Source organism: Canis aureus, chromosome 26 (genome assembly GCF_053574225.1).
Source record: "Canis aureus isolate CA01 chromosome 26, VMU_Caureus_v.1.0, whole genome shotgun sequence".
Taxonomy (NCBI): domain Eukaryota; kingdom Metazoa; phylum Chordata; class Mammalia; order Carnivora; family Canidae; genus Canis; species Canis aureus.
This window is the reverse complement of record NC_135636.1, coordinates 16,488,205-16,511,467: the sequence shown is the minus strand read 5'-3', so window position 1 is coordinate 16,511,467 and position 23,263 is coordinate 16,488,205. Positions and strand designations below refer to the sequence as shown.

At 38.7% G+C, this 23,263-nt stretch overlaps 3 long non-coding RNA genes across 7 annotated transcripts in view; 2 read left to right on the top strand and 1 right to left on the bottom strand.

Moving 5' to 3' along the window:
- Nucleotides 1–23,263, bottom strand: part of LOC144297931 (uncharacterized) — a 101,164-nt gene that overhangs the window by 4,274 nt on the left and 73,627 nt on the right. The window lies entirely within an intron of this gene.
- On the top strand, nucleotides 9,933–11,596 carry LOC144297932 (uncharacterized). Its single transcript, XR_013364876.1, has 3 exons — nucleotides 9,933–10,390; nucleotides 10,934–11,003; nucleotides 11,222–11,596. It is a non-coding gene; the product is annotated as an uncharacterized LOC144297932 (long non-coding RNA).
- Nucleotides 15,080–23,263, top strand: part of LOC144297930 (uncharacterized) — a 33,653-nt gene continuing 25,469 nt past the window's right edge. For 4 of the 5 annotated variants that reach the window (XR_013364873.1, XR_013364871.1, XR_013364874.1 and 1 more), the window contains exons 1-2: nucleotides 15,085–15,132; nucleotides 18,727–18,828. This is a non-coding gene — a long non-coding RNA (uncharacterized LOC144297930). Of the gene's footprint in view, nucleotides 15,133–15,874; nucleotides 16,073–18,726; nucleotides 18,829–23,263 lie in introns of all 5 variants that reach the window. The other variant, XR_013364872.1, reaches the window with a different exon arrangement.

The window sequence follows — 23,263 nt, the reverse complement described above, 5'->3', positions numbered from 1 at the left end:
ATAAGCTCCATTAGGTTAGAGATATTTGACTACATGTTTTCCAATCGATCCCTCGCATGTACCACAATGCCTGGCATACAATGTTAAGTTTATGTCTGCTGAATGGATGAATGGACACAGATGCTAGTAGTTCACTTTGGGGTGCACATTGTTCTTTGCCACTTTTTCAATCAGTCCATCTCCAGTTTTAGACATTCACTTGGGACTGAATACCAAAGGAAAACAACAACAATAACTGTAAAACAGGGAATATGTATCTTTGGAGAGTAAGGGGTCAATCCTTTAAAAAGATAAGAATCCAAATATAGAAATAAACAATATAAAACACATCTGGACTACATATTAATTATTATTCTGGTGAAAATATTGATAGATCACTCTGAGATCTTTTTAAAGTTAATATCATATATTCAGCCAGCCAAACAGTTACTAATTGAGCATCTTCTGTGTGCCAGGCACATGATGACAGTGAAGTAATGGTGGAGTTTACATAGTAGTGGGAAGACCAACAAAAAACCACCAAAGTAGTACATGTGATGTCAAGTGGTGCTGACTGCTATAAAGAAAAACCAGGGGATCCCGGGTTGCTCAAAGGTTTAGCACCGGCCTTTGGCCCAGGGCATGATCCTGGAGTCCCGGAATCGAGTCCTACAATGGGCTCCTTGCATGAAGCCCGCTTCTCCCTCTGCCTGTGTCTCGGCCTCTCTCTCTTTCTCTCTCTGTGTCTCTCATGAATAAATAAATAAAATCTTAAAAAAATAAAAAGAAAATTCAGTAAGGTAGGCAATAAAAATTAAAGGGGTGTTGGACTGGCTGGCAAAGGCCTGTGACATTTGCACAGACTTGAATAAATTGAGGCAGAGACTCAGGCACATCTGCAGAAGAGTGCTCCAGGCCCAGGGAAAAGTGCTCCAGGCCCAGGGAAGAGCTAGTGCTAAATCCTGCAAGTGGAATATGTTGCCATTTTCTAAGAGCCAGGAGTGAAAAAGAGTGAGAGGAAGTGATGTTGGAGTGGTCTCTAGGAATCAAGTCACCATGAAACCTTGCAGACCATGGTCAAAATTTGACAGCTATATTCTTAGGGCTAAGGGAGCTTATGCCAGGTTGAACTGACATGATCACTTCTACATCGAGTGACATAATCTGACCTACATCTCAGGAGGACTGTTTTGACTTTGGCAATGAGAATATAAGCAAAGCAATAGGATGCATTGTATACGAAAACCAGAGGGAAATCTGGGGCTATACTCTATCAGGAAAGCAGAATTAGGCCTTATGGCTAAAAGAAGTAAGTGGGGTCGTCTTCTCCTTGGAAAGATCAGAACCCCACAGAATGCTGACTTCCTTCTGGGACTGCTCTGTATGATGGACAGGCTGGCATGTGTGTAAAGGCAAAACAGGACAGTGAGGAGGATGTATCTCCTGTGATGAGGAAACAGCCAGCTGTGTTGTGGTGAGTTCTGTCTCCTCAAAGGCAGGACCCAAACATACCATGGGATGTACTCCCAGTCAGAGTAGAATGTCAAGATGTTCTACCAGTTCCCCCAAGTTACATAAAACAGAGGGTCTTAACTGAGTTTGCTCCTCTCTTAGAATGGGTTCCCCAAAGGCAATCCCCGAGATAATAATTCAATGGCAAATAGATTCGTCTACGAATCTGCTGTGAGACTTAGTCCTACTGGAGACCACTGGGAAATGGTGTGAATCTATGGCTCTCTTGTATCTCACCTGAGTGGCAGCAAGGGCATGGCGGAGGTATGTATGTACCAAGTCCTGTGTGTCATTCACTGAGCGCTGCTCCTAGGAAGTATTCATTCCCCTTCACTTCCAGCCTAAACTGCTGTTAATGTTATGTCTGAGCTGCTGGCTGTGGGGGCCAGAGGAGGCCCTTAGGCAAAGAGGAAGTTGGGATTCTATGCCCTGAAGGAGTAAGGGTAAGAGGTGTGGATGGGATATGCACAGTATACTCTAAGCACTCCTCAGGACTAAGCCATTCTTGGAAGCTACACATAGTGGCACCCCTTGGGGATTTTGCAACCAGACTCATGTTCATCCTGGCCTCCCCAAGTCCAGTTTCTATGCCTGGTAGTGCTGGGAGGGAGTACATCCTCTTGTGTCTAAATCTATGGGTCATCTTTTGCGGAATTCATAGTTTCTGCAGGGCTGATGGTATTAGCAGTGATGAAAACTTACAGTGAACTGATCATGGGTCAGTGGTAATACCCTAAGTGGCTCTTTGGGGAACTCAATCACGGAAAAGCAACAGTTTATAGATTATTTTCTATTTGCGAGTATTTCCTTAGGGTAGAAGCTTATGAGGCCAGTGGCATCTTTCCTGGATACTAGCAACCAACATTTTTGTTTCTGTCCTCATTAAATAGTGTGTCCAGGGTACATGTGTTCTACAGGATTTAACAAACAGCACTCTCTCATTGGCAGGCAATGCAAATACAGTATGATTAGCTTAAAGCATTTTCCTTCAGAGCTGAAATTTTTATCTGATGCCAGCATTAATCTGGGTGAAAATGATGTATGACTGAGTTTTAATTAGACTCTGAAATGTGTGTGTGTGTGTGTGTGTGTGTACGCATGTGCACACACTTGCATGGAAATGATGACCTGGTTTTAACTCTAGCGGTAAAAGCAAGGTTGCTGTAAGGCAGAAATGACATCATCAGGACCTCAGGAAATCCTCATTCAACTTCCAAATATACAAATAGATTCTTTTTATTCTGCTATGAATCAAAATGATGCCATGTCCTGTAATGAAGGATGTTGTTGACCAGGTTGAATGGGAGCCAGCCATGCTTTGCCTTTGTTTATATGTCATTTCAAAGTTCAGCATCTTAAGGCTAGTGATCACCTTATTTGGCAAACATTCAGCAGTTCTGTTTCCAGAATTATTCTGGGGTGACAGGATTTTCATTTAATCTTTACCCCAGTGTAGAAGACATGTTAACTGCTTGAGGCCAGATGCACAAATATTTGTGTACTTTACTCAGGTTACTGTGCAGCCAAAATTAAAACAGAGAGTAATAGCTGAAAATAATTCCTACCTTAGTGACTTGAGGTAAACTGTCATTGAGCCAAAGAATTTTTTTAGTTGTCAAATGCAAATAGATGTGGGAGTGGGTCAATAGATAACATGGGTTTATTATTTCTTTCATGCAGGAAACCATTTGCAACTACTAGATTCTCTAAATATTAACTTCTCAAACTGACCAGGTAACTCACTCCTGGGGATGCCAGGATGGAATGGTCTATTGAACAGGCACACAGGGATGGAAGGGAGTTAGTTTAGCTGTAGTGCAGTTAGGGCAGTGATACTAACACTTCTGAAATCAGCTACTCTAGAAGGGAGAAGAAATGGGTAGGAAATATCAGAAAGGGAGACAGAACATGGAAGACTCCTGACTCTGGGAAACGAACTGGGGGTGGTGGAAGGGGAGGAGGGCGTGGGGTGGGGGTGACTGGGTGGCGGGCACTGAGGGGGGCACTTGAAGGGATGAGCACTGGGTGTTATTCTGTATGTTGGCAAATTGAACACCAATAAAAAATAAATTTATTATTAAAAAAAAAGAATTAAAAAAAAAAAAAAAGAAAGAAACACAAAGGTGTAAGTCCCCTATCCAGCAACATAGAGCCCATGTGGTATCTCCCCTTTGAGATTTCAGAAGGGGGCATGCAGCCCAGCTTCCCCAGCTGCAGGAAAGGAGAAATCACCATAAATGCTGAGATAATGCCTAAACTTGTAGTGTCTTCTGTACCGCCTTCTGGTCCACCCCCATCACATTCTATCTTTGTTTCAGGCCATGACTCATGACCCGCCCCCACCCCTCAGTCAGCTGTGACTCACAGCTGAAGCCAGATAAACTCAAACTCAACCCTGAATGATGGCAGGAGTGGGAGAGAGCTACAGTGTTTTTTCCTTTTTTTTTTTTTTTTTTTTTTTGGCCTAGTGAGAAAAGTTAGGTCAAATGCAGGTGGTGGGAATCATCTTTGAGATTATTTATTTATTTATTTATTTATTTATTTATTTATTTATTTTGGTTCTGTCTTTTTCTGTTTAATTTGGGGGAATTCCTGCCTGCACTGAATGAGGGATTCCATTGGGTGTTCCCTTTTAAGGTAACTCAGTAATACTATGGCTTACACTTCTACCATTGGGAATAATCTATCTTTGAGTGTGAAAACAGTCCCACATTTTTTTACTGCTCTCTGTATCCCTGCTCTTTGCAATGTGACTTTTCTGATACTCCCATAAAGGGTGGGGTGTCTTTCCTCACTTTCAAATGTAGGTTTGGACACGTGGTTTGCTTTAGCCAACAGCATGTTGCAAAAGTGATCCTGTGCCAGTGTAGGGTCTGGGCCTCAAGAGACCATACACTCTCTGGCTCTCTTTTTACTCCTTTGCTTTCTGTGATGGGAAACACAGGCTAGCTTGCTAGTGAGTGACAACCATGTGCAGCAGAGCTGAGTCAACCAAGTGGAGGCCGTCCTAGAGCTATCAGACCCCAACCCACCTGCCAGCTGACCACAGACGAATACATCCAGCAGAAAGCAGCCAACTTTCGTCCAAATTAACAGAACTTCTCGACTGATCTGTAGCTCCATGAAAACAAAAACAAAAAATTGTTGTTTTGGGTCACTAATATTTGCAGTTTTTTGTTGTTGGCAGTGCATAACTGACATACTACCTTTGTGCATTTTAACTCAACTATATGGACTGACCTTTTTACAGTAAGAGAACTCATGCCATATGTGTTTTAGGAGACTATATTTCTGAATACTGAGTCCTCTTAAAACACTGCAGCTTAAAGGCCCTTCCAAAATTGGAGAAATTTAAGGTCTTAAAGTATGTTACAAGAATTCATTAAGAGGAAATTTTACCACTATCCTGCAGTACACAGGTAATCAAATCTAGATGCAATCAGTGCCACTGCATTAGTTTGCTAGAGTAGCAAAGTACAAAGTATCATAGACTGGGTAGCTTCAACAGCATAAATTCATTTTCTCATAATTCTGAAGGCTAGAAATACAAGATCAAGATGTCAACAGGCTGGGTTTCCTCTGAGTCCTCTTTTCTTGGTCGGAAGATATAGGTCTTCTCCCTGTGTCTTCACATGGTGCTTCTTCTGTTTGTGTTGGTGTCCTAATCTCTTCTTCTTATAAGGACACCAGTCATACTCTGTTGACCTCATTTGAACTTAATGACCTCCTTAAAGATGGGATCTCCAAATACAGTCACATTCTGAGATACTGGGGGTTAGGACTTCAACATATGTATTTGGAAGAACACAATTCAGCCCATAACACCCATTCATGTGCCTGTTATATTCCTAAAACACAGCTATGATTATTTGAGCTCTACTTATTCAAAATCTTTCTGTGTTTCTGAAATGTATGTAAGAATAAAGTTCCATTGCAGTCCACCCTCACCCCTACAGTTTCACTATTATGCAAATCTAATATTCAGAACTACCCCAAGCTTAATTCTCTTTTAACTATCTTTCTTTCCAGTTATTCATTGCACCCTAACCCACACATATTTGGGACCCTAGTCTACTCCCAATCCCCTAAATACACACAGTTCTCCTATTTCTGTGCCTGGCATGCAGCTCTTCGCTAAGTCTAGAATGGCTTTCCCCCCATAGTCCTGCTTGTTAAAATCCTTTCAAATTCTATAACCTCCAAAAATTCTTCCAGTTTAGTACTCTAATCAGATTGAATCTCTTGCAAGCATTCCAGCCACACACTGTGCCTCTATTACTCCACTTTTTATAGTCTATGTTGTGACTATGTCAGTTGCCCACATTAGCTGAAGTGACAGTTTATTCACTTTTGTATTTCTTACAATGGCCACTATGGTACTGTCTGTAATGTAGTTGCCTATGGTAGAGACTGCCATGGCCACTATTTTCTATACTACCTTCTTCTTCTTGGGCATGCAGCCTCCCTTATAGATAAGGGGTGGGTGGTGGCACATGACTGAATTTTGGCCTGTAAGATACGTGTAAAACAAATGTATGAATGATCTCCTATGTGTGGAAATGCAAGTCAGCTTCCTGTCTACTCCAGTAGATGTATCTACTGCCTTTCTCCTTTTCTGGTATGTATTACAGGACTCATTTCCCAAGTTCCCTTGTCTTCTGTGTTCTAGATGCTTCCAGCCAATGGGAGAAGCCAGATGAAAGATGAAGTGTGGGAGGGAAGGGGAAGCCAGGATCAGTATTTCTTTCCCCATAATCCCCCTATTTTACCCCAATTCATTCAGCAGTCATGTCTCCTCCATGGCTCCTGGTCCATCAAATAAGATCCTACTATGAATTTCGCTCCTGTTGGGTATTCAAAGATTTGAGGTTCTTAGTCTCTGGCAAAAGTACCATGTCCCCATTGTCCCACTAGCCTTAGGGTAAAAGCAACTTCCTGATGTTGCTCTGTTTGGTCACTTCCCTGTCTCCTGATTGACATCTGTAGAATAGAAACCATAACACCTGCCACACAGTGCTATTATGAAAGCAAATAAGCTAAGATATGCAGCACTAATAACTGACCCAGCACATGATAGAAATCAAACCTTGAGTCTCTCTAGCATTTCATAGTCATATATCCTTCTTGGAGTCCCCTCCTCCTTCAGCTTCTGAAACTCTACCTCGTCTTGTCTTCCTTCCTACCCCTCTGGCCACTTGTAGCTTGTATGCTTTGCTGACTGTGTGTCCTCCCTTCAGTCCTTGCCCTGCAGAGACATGACCTCACATGACCTACTTTATTACATCTCTTTTCTCCACTCCATTTTGATAGCACTTCCTCACTTTCATAGCTTCAAGGCTGGTCTTTCTTCAGGAAGGGCATTCCATGTGCTTTTCCTTGCATCCCATGCATCTGTCATCTCCCTATCAAGTTTCCATCCCATTTCCCCAGTTGGCTCCTGGGCCCTTTCGGTTGGCAGGCCTGGTACTGTTCAAAGAAGGAGTTTCAGGCAGGAAATGAGAGGACTAGTCTCCAACCCACCACTACTGCATTTCATAACTTTTAGCCTTTTTGGGACTTAGATGCTCCTTTGAGAAGGCTTTGGACACAGACAGTTCCTAACTAATACCTCTTTGTAATTACCTTGCTTTTGGTTTTGCATCAAAATTTAATTCATCTCTGCTTCCCAATCATTGGTGACTTTTACTCCCAACTTCCCTCTATCTGTCAGTATTATGTCATTAAGGCTCAAAACCCTAGGAGTCATATATGAATTAATTACTCTCCCTTCTTCTTCCTCTTGCTCCACTGAGGCTGTCAAAGAATTGAGAACTTGGTGATTAAGCCAAATTACTTGGTTTTAAATATTGACTTCTACACTTATTATAATGCTACATGGATATATCTATTTGTAGAGAGCTCTTTTTCACCTGCATAAAAGAGGTGAAGTGAAGAAAACAGTGCAATACTTGACATACAGGACACAATCAATAAATAAGTATCATTATTCATCCATCAAGCATTTAACAGTACATTACTTTCCTTTGAAATTTATTTTTACTTATTTTTAAAGTTTTACTAATTTTATCTCCTGAGGGTTTAGATTCTTTTTGAGGGAGGCCTAATTTCTTTTAAGTCACAAAACAGCTAGCATAATAACTCTACACAAAACATAGAGGGGAACTTAACACTCCTATGAATAAAGTATACAGGTAGAGTAACGCATGCGTCCAGTTGTCCAAAGATAGTCCCAGTTTTTACCTATCATTATAGCTTAATTATAAATACCACCCCATTTCTCTGAGTTTGGATAATAAATTATATGGTCCCTGTATATATAAGTGATCTGTTTGAGTCTCGGGCACTATTACCATCAAAGGGCTCTTAGAATAAAGCCCCATTTGTAAGCAACATTAAGAAAAGAGTATTTAAAAATAAATGATTCTTAGTCATTGTTATCTTTCAAACTCAGTGGAATTTATGTTATGACTCACTTTATGTTTGATTCTGGACCCTTACCACATTCTATTCTATATGTTTCAATAATAAATTCCATCTGATTGGTGGTTTATTTTTTTTTTATTTTTATTTATGATAGTCACAGAGAGAGAGAGAGAGAGAGAGAGAGGCAGAGACATAGGCAGAGGGAGAAGCAGGCTCCATGCACCGGGAGCCCAACATGGGATTCGATCCCGGGTCTCCAGGATCGCGCCCTGGGTCAAAGGCAGGCGCCAAACCGCTGCGCCACCCAGGGATCCCAGATTGGTTTAAAATTCATTTTCTAACTGAAACTCACCTGCATAAAATAATAACTAACTAAACAAATAAATAAATAAAATATGTAACCGTTCCTTCTTGGATAGTAGACACAATTAGGGACATTCTCACAAAATATGTATCCTTAAAATTTTTGTATAAAGGTTGATTATATCTCCCAAGGAATGAATGAAAGCTTAACATCAGAAGAAAGGTTCTTTACAGTTTTTGTCTTCAGAGAACCAATGAAGATAGATAGTTGGCCTTAGTGGAGACTACAATGTTCTCTTTATTGTTTTTGCTTATGTTTGCATACCTTAATATCCTATCCAATTAACACATTTAAGCAATTAATTTCAGATCAGACATGGAACAGAACTGCCAACTCACTTCTCCCTACAGCTGGGGCAGCCCTTGAAGTTGCCAACAGGAATTCTAGGGACTTGGGCCATGCTGAAAAATGACATCAGCCCATTTCTTAAGATTCACACACTCAGTGTCTTCAATTAAATAAAATATTGGGGATTTAACTAAGGTGTCCTAAATTCCATGTGACTTGAAGAGTTCAAATATTTTTAATGTAATAAAGGAATTCAATTTAATTCAAAACACAAACTCTTTTCTCCTACCTATTATGCACTATGCAATCATAAATATATGATTGAAATGTGATCTTTGCCTCTGTTCACATAAAACAGCAACTTTCCTCAACCCCCTTCACTACCCTTCAAAATAAGTAAAACCATGGTTACCCCATAGGCAACAATGATGAGGATTACAGTAAGTTGCCAAACATATTCTCCATTACAATACACGTATATCAGTTAACAAAAGAGTATGATCAGATCAATGGGAGCACTCAGTGTCAACCTCAACCACTGGGTCTTATTGCTGTGTTGAAATGGAAACCTATGAAACACACATACCTATTCTGTCCCTTGCATACACATAACTAAAATGTAGATGTTAAGGTTCTTCCTACAGAAGTTCTGCTTTAGGGGATCCAGGTCGGTTCCCAGAAAATCACTTATTCAAACACTCCAAGGAATTCTGACAGGAATCTATCCAATCTCTAGCAGGATAAAATCCACCCTGCCTTTCAAGATGAAGAGCAGGAAGATGGTACTCAGAGCACAAGAGGGAGGAGGGACATCTTCTCCACTATAATAGGAGAGAGAAATGATGCAGATGCTTGATTAGAGTACTGGTTCCAAGTTGTTCATGCTTTCTTATATGAGGCCCCTTTGTAGCTCCATCCTGTACTGACAATAGACTTGCCCATGTGACTTGTTCGGTCCAATGGAACAACTCTATTCGTTAAGATGTATTGTGTGTATTGTGCGTGAACACACACACACACACACACACACACCACGAGAAAAGTTCCCATTGTAGACAACTGGTGGTAGAGCCTGGGGTTACTCCAGAAGACAGCAAAGGGTGAGGAAGCTAGGCATTTATTCACTAACTCCCATCAGTGATGGGTTTAGGGCTGCTTTTGTGTGCATCAGCTTTCCAGCATGTTTGCTGTGGGAATGTGCCATGCATGCTCCCCTGCTAGGAAAAAAACAAAAAAACAAAACCTTCAGGCTGAATGTCTCAAGAATAAAAAGCCTTCCACACATACCTGAGCACCAAGAGGGTGTCGTCAGCACTACTATTTAGTTTGGGTAATGGGTGGGACCTGCAGAAGAGCACAAGGAGAGTGAGGGCCAAAGATTATTCTTAGAGTATTATCATCCCCTCACCTCAGTGTCTACCCCCTCTTCTAGTCACACATTGGCTGCTGCCCCTCTGAAAAAGTACACAGCTTGTGAAAGGATGTACCTTCTCCCTGAAGCTCCCTCCCTGCTTTCCTGTAACTGCTTCCTGGTTTTAGCCCTTCAGCCCTAGCAGATAACAGCTCTGGGATGTCACAAGCCTTGCAATATTGCACAGATTCCCTCTTGCTTTTCCTAAACCCTGTCTGCAAGTTTGCAAATAGTCCCCTTATTACACAATCCTCTATAACCATAACAATGTACCCTGTTTCCTGATATAAGATATACCTTTACAGTGGGAGTAATTTCACTAATACCTTGCAACAACCCAGTTGTTACGGATGTTCCTCCTTTTCCAGATGTAAGAAGCTGAGAGAAGCTGCCTGTGGCTTCTGGGCTAGGAGGTAAGTGAACCAAAACTGAAAGCCATTTTGCTGACCATGAGCCCACATCCTAAAACCATGTAGTCTTGCCGTCTTCTTCATTAGAGATCCTATTACTAACCCTGGCCCCTTGCCCAAGACCAAATCCCACCGCCTGCTGTCCAGCCCTCAGCCAGGACCCCGATGGGTACTGGGGCCATCTGATGCAGGGGAATGCAGGGTGGCGTGCAGTCAGGCAGGACCAACTGGCCAAGTGACGCCTTGCCAGATGGTCTCTCACCCCAGAGGCCACTATTTAAAACCTGAGAGAGACAAAACGCCTGTGGAATCCTTCAAGAGGGACCAGATGCTACTTAGGGAAAACTTGTCTACCCTGCAGCATCAGGCAACTGATGAACAAAGCAAGGAGTGAGGAGATGCCCTGCTTTATTTCAAAATAAAATAAACTCCTACTAGCCTCCTTTCCCCCCATTAATTGTTATTCATAGGTTAAAATGATCTCTATCAAAAGATTAATATTAAAAACAACCTTTAAGAAATAAATTCCCCAAATCTACCTTAAAGATTTCCACGGAGAAGTATCTGAAGGGGGAAAATTAACAAGAAAAGCCTTCCTGCTTACTGCAAGACCTGGGTGTGTATTTTTTTCTAGTATTTCTGTGGGCGAGGGGTGCATGCTATTGGAGTGTATCCCCCCAGACCTTAAGTAGGGGCAATGGGTCGTGTGGGATGGCGCCTTATCAAATGGAGCTGGACAGTGGTTTTGTGTGCTGTGACCCTGGGGTGTGCGCTGGGACCTGGGAACAGACAGGGTCTGCTGGAGTGCCCTCCGCCTCCCTTTATTCCACCTAGGTCCAGCCTGCAGCAGCTGATCTGGTTATTATAGTCCTGAAAAGAATTTCTAGGTGGCCACAGTGACCATAAGGAAGCAAGAAACCACGAAGGCTGAAAGCCACGAAGAACAACACAGGGGCTGTTGAGTGCTAATCCCACCCAGAATGAGAGGGTCCCTTTCATCCCTGTGATGTCTATGGAGAGAGCTGCTGGAATTCTGAAGACCACCATCTATCTACCAAATGTGCTGTCATTACCAAAATTCTCTTATTTCATGGGACACACCATTTTTTAAGGAAAGTCAGAAGGCTATCTCAAGAGCAGATTTGGGACAAGACCTGACCACATTTAAGATTTAATTAATGGGCAGCCTGGGTGGCTCAGTGGTTTAGGGCCTGCTTCTCCCTCTGCCTGTGTCTCTGCCTCTGTGTGTGTGTGTGTGTGTGTGTGTGTGTCTCATGAATAAATAAATAAAATCTTTAAAAAATAATAAAATAAAATCATTTTCATTTTCACAACCCCCCCTCCTCATCACTCCATTCTTAAAATCATGTGTGTTTTAATGGAAATTTAATCAGTATGGATCTGATCTGTTTACCTTAGACTCATAAAATGCTATTTTGTGAGAAGAATTTCATATCCAACAAGATTTACAGAACTTTCTCTTGGGTCTCTTGGGGTATATTTTTTAGAAATAGAAACTGATGAAGTCCTCAATTAACAGGTTTGCCTGTTCTGAGACTTGACATGACTTCAGCTGTGGCAACTATCCCCTGAATGCATCTCCTTTCCACACTCCCCAAATCCAGCCCTGGCATCTCAAGGTCTGCACTGAAATAAAGATGATCGGTGCTGTCACCTGAATATAATCTACATGGGTGGCCAGGAACACGCCACCATGTTCTGTGATGTCATCTTCTATTTTAATTTGTCAGATACTGCCTGTTGGCTGAGCATAGGAAAATGAATATCTCTGGTCACAAAGTTCCTGATCACATTTAGTTATTGGCTAAAATATTACATAAACTTTAAAAAAAAAGAGAAGAAAAAAACTACAGATAACTTTTGAAAGTGATATAAACTGATTGCTGTTCTAATTTTATTTAAAACATGTGTCACCATTTAAATTATCAGAAATAGGAAGAAAATGCCATGAATCTATGTAGCAGTTTTGACTTTTTTCAAATCTATTATCCTGTTTGATTCTCCCAACAACATTGTGAGGTAGACAAAGGTAGGTTTCCTTAGTTCCCTTTTTTGATGAGAAAACTCAGGCCCGGATTTCTCACAACCAAATAAAGAGAGTCAGGATCATAACCTGGGTTATATGTTAATATCTTATATGTGCTTATTTAATTAAACCAGATCACAGGCAGGGGTGTAGGGCTTTAACTTAAGGACCTGCTTGTCCAAGTTCCAGTAAGATATCTGTTCACATCTGGTTCTGCTGCTAAGGAGAGGGGGAATTCTAAATACTAGATGCCTTGGGTAAAATTTCTGCCTGCCGTGGGATCTCAGTGAATAAAAATATGAAGGTGAAATTCCACTAATGACTCAGCAGGGTCTTCCCCATAAGAATGTCACAAAACCTTTGGGGGTTGGGAATAAGAAGAGAAGATGTCAATTACTGTCTCCCTAGAAGGCTGCAATAGCAACTTGAATTAATCTCTTAAGTGAGGAGAAATCACTGGACTGGGGCCTAACCGAGCATGCCTTTGGCCCCCAAAGATGCAAATATCAACCTGAAATTTGAAAGGACAATGGATAGATGAATTGTAATTTTAATTAAAGTTTCTTAACTTGAAGCAGATGTACAATGTCACTAGCTAGCAAATAGGCTGTTTGGAGCCAATTTTGAACATCTATTAAATGTTTCACTCTGATTGAGAACAAATTGGCTTTTTAACAGGATATAACCCTGAATTAGAAGCAGCATAGAAGTAGCCAATTTGCATCCTGCCCATAATTCCACACCAAAAGAAACTCTGAATAAGATACATTTACCACATATGACCCCCCCCCCCACACACACACAAAGGTCCTTTGAATGACAAAAGATTTGCACACATTTAAATTACATTTCACACAATCTATAAAATGACAGAGCATTAAGGGGATTAGCCTAATTAAACGAGGTTGTGGGAATGCCTCAATGAGATCCAAAGCCCAGATATCTTCCAAGTAGATCAGAGGGAAGGCATCCAGAATCTATTTTGCCTCTTTCCCCTGCTCTCAGGGCTCCCATTACCCTCTGCTACAGTAAGCACGCTGTGTATGCAGTGACATCTAGTGACAAAGAAAATAAAACCAGCTCTAGGGACACTTTCTTCACCTGAGAGGGCCACAAAAATGACCCTCTCCTATCAGCACAGATTTGTGTACAGTGGTCTCTATTATAACACAAATACATTCATTTCTACACCAAATATGTTTGCAGAGGGGAATAAAAGTATCAAAAATGCTGGGCAAACTGCCCTGGTATCAGAATCCAAACAAGCATTTAAAGTAGATTTCTTTCTGTCTACCCACACAATGGAAAACTGGTGGTCATGCTGCTGACACACAGTGGGGGATATTCTGAAGGACTACTGGCATCCTCCAATGAAAGAATACGCTATGATTAATAGAACGTGTTGTCTTATACATTCAAAAGTTCAGAAAAAAAAATATATACTTTACACAGGCAAGTCCTGTGCAATTAACCTTAACCTATTGATATCCATTTTAGATTGAGTTATGCCATAATAAAATATTTCTCCTTTCATTTTGTCTGATTTTAGGATTTTGAGCACAATTAATGGAATATATATTAAATATATAATTATATCTATATAATCATAGCTTTCTCAGTATTACAAGGAGTTCGGGGTCTTGTCTTGGGAGAGCTATAAGAAAATAAAATCCAGAGAAGTCTACGGGCTTCCCTCAATCACACAGTAGCTGGTTAGTTCCATCCTGACTGGCCCAGTGCGTCTAGGCCCCAGGCATCCTATCCATCAGGAGGCAACGAGAGTGCATCCCAGTATTCTACCAGCCCAGACACTCTGTTGCTTTACAGATTCCTGGGACTTGCAGTGGGGCCTTAAGTATGAATTTCCAACAAACATCCAGGTGATTCTTATCCAATTATGCTCCAGTCCACATTTGCCTTACATGCTCTAATGAAGAAGGTAAAATGCCACTGGAACATGGAGAGGGTTCAAGCTCCATCAAGATAATTTATAGCCACTCAAGTTGCCTGGGACTGAGTCCATAAATGTATAGTATCATAAACCAAATTGTCCATTTTTTGCTACAACATTTTTAAAAATTAATTATGAAATTGCTAGGACATTTTCAGGTGAGTTGCAAAAAGGCAGAAAGGATAAAACTGATTTCATTTTTTTCCTTTATATTTTCTACTTTTGTTGTCATTGTAATTGCCATTCCTATCCTGGAGACTCGTTCTCCTTATCTCTATGGAGCAATTATAAGCTCTATAAGCAAACAAACTCTTCAAAAAATTAGGTATACAATTATATTTTTAAAATGTTAGTCATAAAAAAATAAAATGTTAGTCATACCATGACTGGGGCCTGATGAAGGGATTTTTCGGGATAATTCCCCAAATTATTGTGATTAAATGCTTGCAAATTAAATAATCATTGATATAGCAAAGGAGATGGCTATTTAATGGATATCCATAGCTTTTTAATAGTCAACTGTTTTTGTGTTGTTTTTTTTTTTCTTTTGAGAGACACAGAAGGAGAGAGAGAGAGAATGTGCTTGAGTGGGAATGGGGGGTGGAAGATAGAGGAAGAGAAAGGGAGAGAATCCCAAGGAGGTTCCATGCCCAGCATGAAGCCTGACAGGGGCATGATCTCACAATCCTGAGATTGTGACCTGAGCTGAAATCAAGAGTTGAACACTCAAATGAATGAGCTACTCAGGTGCCCCTCTACAGCAAACTTTTATAGAGAATAATCAACTATTTAGGGATAAAGTGGGATATTAATATATATTTATATGTTTGTATATATATACCATATATTTATATATACCATATATTTATTTATACCATATACTATATATATACACATATACATAACAAATATAAGTATATATATGCTATATATATACACATACATATACATAAACATATATATATATATTTTTTTAACCGGCACATCTTGTGCACAACAATAAAAGCTAATTTTTCTGTTGGTTTTAGACATCATTTACACTCTTAGACTTTAGATTCTGGTGCTTATTGCTATTGTTTGGATTTAGATTTGTTCTTAGATTTTTCTTCTCATTTGTATTGGTTTTCAATTGTCTTTCCTTTGAAGTTCTGAATGTGCAGCAACTTTGCCAGGTGATTTTTTCACATATAATCCTAATATCTGAAGGACCTAGGTAGAGCTCTATGAAGATAATTTTCTCCTACATGTCGATTTGATCTTGGGTCCCAGCCTCAGGGATCTGGGACCTTCAGGGACGATGGGCAATGAGGGTTGTTGGGAGGAAGTAGAGAATGCCAAAGTGGAGACTGATATTTTGTGGGAAGAAAAGTTTTTTCCACTTCAAGCAAGCTTGCAAAATGATGATTTAGAGATTTCCAAGGAAAATGTTTCCTTCTCTATTCTCCACTACTTTCTCCTTTCATTAACTGATAATTTAATTTTGTTCCAGAACCAATTATTTGTTTAAGACTTCCCAGATCCACGCAATGTGAAATTCCAGAAACTGTTTGTAGAGATTGGAACAACTGAACCCATTATTGAGGACAGCATTTCTGCACTGCACTGAAATGCTTGCTTGGCCCCATTCTGCAGATTTTCTCTTGCTAACATCAGCCTTTTCACCTTCATTTTAAAGACAAGTGCTTAGGTAAGAGTAGGCCATTAACCCCACTCCTTTCCTTTATCCCTATAATAGGGAAGTGTTTCTTAAAGATTAATTAAATCATACAACTTTCTGCCTCAAAAATTCTTATGGCTTCTCAGTTAGAAATGTGAGGCTCCTCAGATCAGCATAATTAGCACTGCAATTTGCCCCCCACCCACAACACAGCATTCCTGATACTCTGCCCTTGTTTGCTTTCCTACCACTTTGTCACTTTGTAACATACTATTACCTATCCATCCATCTATCCATCCATCCATTTTTTTATTATTGCTGGCGCCTGAGTTGGAGTCACTTCAATAACTGCAGATGGCAGCACGGCTTCCTTGGGGCCATGTCCTGAGTCTTAGTTCTGTCAATCAGGTTCTTCCTTCTCTACAGGTGTCTTCTGGGGCCAGAATGTTCCAGAAGGTTGCTTTGCTCACATCTCTGACACCTCAACTGGCATGGCTGAATTAGTAAGGCTGGTTGGGTATTTCTCTTTTCATGCTACTCCTCCATGTGGCTAGCTGAGTTTCCAGTCTCAGGGTACTCATCACTCTTACCTGGTCTCTACCTTTTGGCAAAGTAAATTGGTAATTATTGGGGGCTAAAGGAATGAAGGATAGAATAACTGCTTATTGGGTAGGATGTTTGGTTTAGGGATGATTACAGTGTTTTGGAACTAGATAGAAGCAGTAACTGTAGAACACTGCACTATATGCTACTAAATTAATCACTCTTAAATGATTAATTTTATGTTATGTGAATTTCATAGTAAAAAAGCAAAATAAAGTCAGTCACAAGTTTTTCCAGACTGAAGGAAAGAGAACTACACAGGATATGAATACTGGGAAGTAGGGTTCTTTTGGAAGTCATCCTTGGAGACTAGCCACCATACCTGTTCTTGTATATAAGTCCATCAAGGGCAGGGAGTTCTGTGGCTCCATTTGAAGCATTCTGTGTCTCTGTTTCAGCTTATTATGTCAGGATCATTTCCCCCAGCAGCCTTTCTCACAATGATACAAAACAAAGGGATACAGGATATCATACCATTTTAACTGTCCATAACCTGTTTCAAAAGATCTTTCTAAATGGTTGGTTGAAACTCAAAATATGCTTTTCTCTCGGGGCACTTTTAGAAGTAGTCATTAAGATCCAGTTGTAGTTTAGTACAGAGAGCACTGGCTTTATATTCAGAGAAGCCATACCCACAAACTTTATAGTAATTCCTATGTGCCAGACATTGTTTTAAGGCTTCAGAGTAATATTATGAGGAAGTTACTGTTTATAGATGAGGAAACTAAGGCACAGGAAAGCTAAGAAACTTGCCTATGGTTGCATAACTAGAGGTAGCAGTATAGGATTCAAATCCAGGCAGGGTGATTCCATAGTTCATGCTCTTAACCAGTTTGCTATCATGCCTCTTTTAATGTGTAACTGAAACTCCCTAACCTTTTGTTTCTTCATCAGCAAAAGGAGATAACATCTTTCTCTAAGGGTCAGTTCAAATTTTAAATGAAAATACATATTGTAAATGGTTTGTAAAACTTCAAAACAGTATATAATTCTTGGTTTAATGCATCACTGTGTTTCTTCCATTTGTTCATTCAAGCATATTAATCGAACACTTTCAATGCAATAGGTGAAATAAGATTGAATTCTTGCTTTAAAAAAGCATGCTATCTACTCAAGAGACATAATCAAACAACTAATTATATTACAGAGTGATAAACTTTCTGTAGCAGGGAGATGGGAGAAAGGCTTGGGGTCTTGAATTCCAGTCTATCATTGAATCTAGACATAAGAATTCCAGAGGGCCCCTGCTGCTTGGCTGTAGAGTAGGGAAGCCTCTACAACAACTGTAGTTAACAACTGATGTAATTAATGCCACAGAAGTTCCTTTGACAAAAGTACTGTCCCCAAACCACAGAGGTTGAGGTTCTAGCCTCTGCCAAAATTGCCCACAGGCACTATTAATCCTGAACTTGATGGAGAATGATAAGTGACAAGTGATCGGGCAGCAAAAGGTACCATCTTGAATTGGCAATTTTGGGCACTCTGGTTATATTTCAAAATGTGAATTTTTTCTTTACTATGTTTTGTATCTGGGAAATGACAGAAGTTGTTTCATATGAAAAATTGAGATCATTATAACATTTCTTTAGTATCTTTGATTCGATGAAAATTATAAACTTCAAATTACCTTTGAACTTTTAATATTCTTTCAAGTTTTTATAGGAGAAGGAAAGGTAAAAAGTTGCTGAATTATGTCATCCTAACATTTCATCAGTTTCCACTTCTAAAATGGCAAACATAGGCATCTTATTCTTTTAGAATAAGGAATACTGTTCAGAACGGGGCATAACGTCTAATATAAATTACGGATGAATGCATGATGTTTCAGGGGATTGTCAAGTATTTATTATTTAAAACCTTTATTCAAATACTTGATAATATCCTTCCCTATTAGAAGTCAGGGAAAGGTAAGATCACAGTCAAATCTTTATTGTACAACAAATACATACTTCCTCAGAATGCATGCTTCCATTTCATTTGAGGTTTATATAGACCAAGGTATGCATTTTATGATATTCCATTTGAAAAACAAAAATAAGCAACTTGGTATTTATCTTCTTGTTGATTGTTTTATCTTTTAGTGGTTTTTAGGGAGAGCCAAGGGAGGGCTTCAGGTGTTTCCCTAGAACCCATCTGAATCATGGGGATCCACAGCACTGTGCAGAACCAAGACAGAAAATGAAGTAAGTTTAAAAGGATGAGATGATATATAAATCCTCCAACATATGAAATACATGAATAGGTTAGATAAAATTTCCAAAGCTAGATCTCTGTTACAGGCATATAAAACTTGTAGAGGTCATTTCCTACTCATGATGGCCCTTTTTTCCAGTGAGATTCTATTTATGAAGGAAGAGTCTGCAATTCTAAGAAATTCTTATGAAGAAGAAAAACCAGAGCTAGGTTATGTATGATTTCTAGTTCATTGAGAGTTTTGGGAATTGACGATTATTTAAATCTAGCATTAACATATATCATGTTGATAAAGGCATATGCATTTTTCCTCCTACTTTGATGTTTTAGGAGCATTTTCAGCAATATAAAGACATACAATAGATAGATATCAAAGAAGGTGTCATTTGGGAAAAATTCTAAGATATGTTTTATAATTAAAATAATAAGATATATTTAAAATTATTTAGCTATAGATGACTGGTTTATTAGTGATTTCTCTTTATCTGATATGGCCATTCATTTGGAGGGCAAGGAAATCTGTGAACTAGTTTTGAAATTAGAAAATTGCTAAGATACCACAATACCAAGTGCATCAGTCACAGACCAAATTATTATCCTCAAACTCAAACCATTCTGGGAGTTTAGAGTCTTTTCTTTTCTACTATGCACATGAAAAATAATATTTCCCGAAGTAACTCTGATCTACTTTATCTTTTTTTAGAAATACATTCTTGTTCTGAGATAACATGTCTTACTAATAGGCTTCCTTTGCACTGCACACAAACTTTATATCTTTCTTAACCAACCTATTAAGTGGGAAACATTCTGGAATTCTGAAACAAGCCATTTGATAGAACTGCTAGAATATTTGCTTCTACTGAATATTTTCTACATAATCCCTTAGAAAAGTATTTTTCACTTTCTACAGAAGAACAAATGTGATTGTACTATTATTTCATTGACTGCGTTTGGCCTGAATAAAATTTGTATGATGCTCTATTAACTATCACATGAAATGAAGGGAATAAAAGTTTTATCAACTATCACTTGAAATGAAGGGAATAAAAGTTCTATCAACTATCACACGAAATGAAGGGAATAAAAGTTTTCCTCTAATAATAAAGAAAAATCATGTATAAAGAGAATAAGTGAGTTTGAGGACTATAAAAAGCATCAAAACATGATGGCCATACTGAATTGCTGAGAAAAGTATTCTCATATTTGTAGGCTACTGATCTGAGCTTTTGAGAGCAGATACTACTTAGAAGCCACAATCACATTGCTAAGAATGTTTGGGGGCTGCTTCAAAAACTGTAATGATCAGTGTGAAATGACTGGTTTTTAAAATCCTACGTGTTGTTCAACCCAATAGGAATCCAGCCAAATTCTTATTCCCAGGTCTTTCTTAAAAATAGATTAAGGCAGAAGATGGGTAACATTTATTCTTACCCCACTATTCAAGTAAAAGCAAGTAAAATAAATAGCAAGAGCAGTTTTGAAGGGTAGAGGAAGATGTAAGGCACCTGTGAAAGGGGTGTGTGGGAATGGAGAGTAATGGCAGAGCAGCTAGTACTCTAGTCTCACCAGAGAGAGGGAGAGTGCTCAAACCAGTTTAGAGATATCATATTGTTACTGAATCCTCAACAGGGTTTCTCTATTTTCAATGTGATGGCAAACATGTGTTTGAAGAGTGCCTGGACAAAACTTTAGAGAATATGTGTGTTTAGCAGAATGTATACAGAGAAATGTCTATGCCTCAATGTTGTTCATAATTGTAGATCTTACTAATGGAGAATTAGACTGAATCAACAGGAAGTAGCAAAGTAGACTTTTCACTACTTAATGCTGCCATATATGAAGACAGTGCTGAAGCATCACACAGATGGGAAAGAGACAATGAGACACTTGTACCTACATTTCTGGTATACAATAGAGAGTGAAAAAACAAAAAAGGGAAAGACTGCAACAGAAATATCTATTATATATGAATCTATATAAACTATTGTTTTATTCAAATTATTTCTGATTGTATTTTAAACAAGTTCTATCAATTTCCTTAAAAGTTCAAAATTCACCTTCTTGATTAAGCTTTTCTATGCTAATTCAAAGCTTATGATACCCTTTCTTGCATCTCTAATGTCTAATTTAATGCAATTATAAATATAGACTAACAAGACTGACTATACCAACAGATGTACCTATATGACAATTTTCCCCTTCCTATCTAGTATCTTAAGAGTTTTTCCCAGTGGTGTTGCCATGCGCTGAAACATTCACTGAAGACTTTGGGAGATTCTAGTAGTATATTTAAGTCACATATTTGAATATCTTTAATGGTGGAAACTAAAATAAATTTGATATTTAGCGAACAACTCAAATCCATTCAGAGACAAATCTAATTAATAAAACAAATGACCACAGTATATAATATAACTGAATTTATAAATAAAAATGGCTTAATTCCTAGAATACCATGGAGGACTTACCATAGTCAGCTAACTTTGCTTCCCTCAAAAACCCTATGGAAAGTACAAAAATGGATTTAACATAAAAGACATATCCATAAGAATGGAGAGAACAGCAGAAGAGACAGGAGCTATGCAATTTTGAGAAGTAACTCTAACTTAGCAGATCCAAGAAAGCTGAATATTTTGTTGTTGGTTCTCTGAAAACACAGAACCAAACTGATAGTTCATGTGGTCATAAAAAGCCTCAGAAACCTGCAACATTAGATGCTTCTGAGCCTGGAGTGAAGAGGACATTGGCAAAATAGAAGAAAGTGATGAAACTTCTGAAAACATTTACTAGATCTCACCCCACTTCTTCCACTGCAGTGGAAGTTACTAGGAATAAAAATTTAAATGCAGCAAGACAGAAGAAGACAGTAACTTACAAAGGAAAACCCATAAGGCTAGCAAGGGAGTTTTCAGCAGAAACTTTCCAAACCAGAAGAGAATGGTGTGATATATTCAAAGTACTGACTGGGGAAAATCTTCAGGCAAATGTACTCTACATAGGAAGGCTATCATTCAGAATAAAGATAAAGAGTTTCCCCAAACAAACAAAAACTAAAGGAGTTCATGATCACTAAACCACCCCTGAAAGAAATATTAAAGGGACCTTTTTGAGTGGAGAGACCAAAAGTGACAGTATAAAGGCAGAAAACACAAGAGCAGTAAAAATGAGTATTTCTGTAAACAATCAGTCAAGGAACTCACAAAACAGAAGGATGTAAAATATGACTACATATAGCTAAAATGTGGGGAGAAGAGGAGTAAAGAAAGAGTTCAAACAAACTACCATCAACTTAATATAGACTGCTATATGCAGAAGAGGTTATATACAAATCTAGTGGTAACCATGCATCAAAACCCACAATAAATATGCAGAGAATAAAAAGAAAAAAATCCAAATATATCACTAAAGAAAATCAGCAAACATGGGAGAAAGACAAGAAAGGATCAGAGAAAATCTTCAGAAAAAAACACAAAACAAATAATACAATGACAATAAACATATAAATCAATAATTATTTTGAATGTAAATGGACTAAACACTTTAGTCAATAGACAGAGTGACAGAAAGGATTAAAAAAAAAAAAAAAGGCCCATCTATATGCTGCCCACAAGAGCATTATGACCTAAAGGCACCTGCAGGTTGAAAGTGAGAGGGTGGAGAAACATCTAGCAATCAAATGGATGTCAAAAGAAAGCCAGAGTAGCAATTCTTATATTGGACAAAATAGATTTTAATGCAAAGACTACGACAAGAGACAAAGAAGGACACTATATAATAAAAGGGGCAATCCAATAAGAGGATGTAATTAATGTAAATATTTATAGATCCCACATGGGAGCACCCAAATACAAAAAAAAAAAAAAGTTAATAACAAATATAAAGGAAATAATCAAAAGCAATATCATAATAGCAGGGGATTTTTAACACTCCCAATTACATCAATGGACACATCATCTAAACAGAAAATTAAACCAGGAAACCATGACTTTGAATGATAAACTGGAACAGATGGATTTAACAGATGTTCAGAACATTCCATCATAAAATAGCAGAATATACATTATTTTTTAATGCACAAGGGTACATTCCAGAACAAATCACATATTAGCCTACAAAATGAACCTCAACAAATATAAAAGTGAAGTCATACCATGAATATTTTCTGACCTCAATGCTATGAACATAGAAATCAACCATAAGCAATAATCTGGAAAGACCAAAAATACTTGGAGGCTAACTAACATGCTACCAAACAATGGATGGGTCAACCAAGAAATTAAAAAAGAAATAAAAAAGTACATGGAAACAAATGAAAATGAAAACACAATTGTCCAAAACCTTTGGGATGTAGCAACAGTGGTTCTAAGAGGACAGATTATAGGCCTAGCTCAAGTGGCAAGAATCATCTCAAATGAACAACCTAAG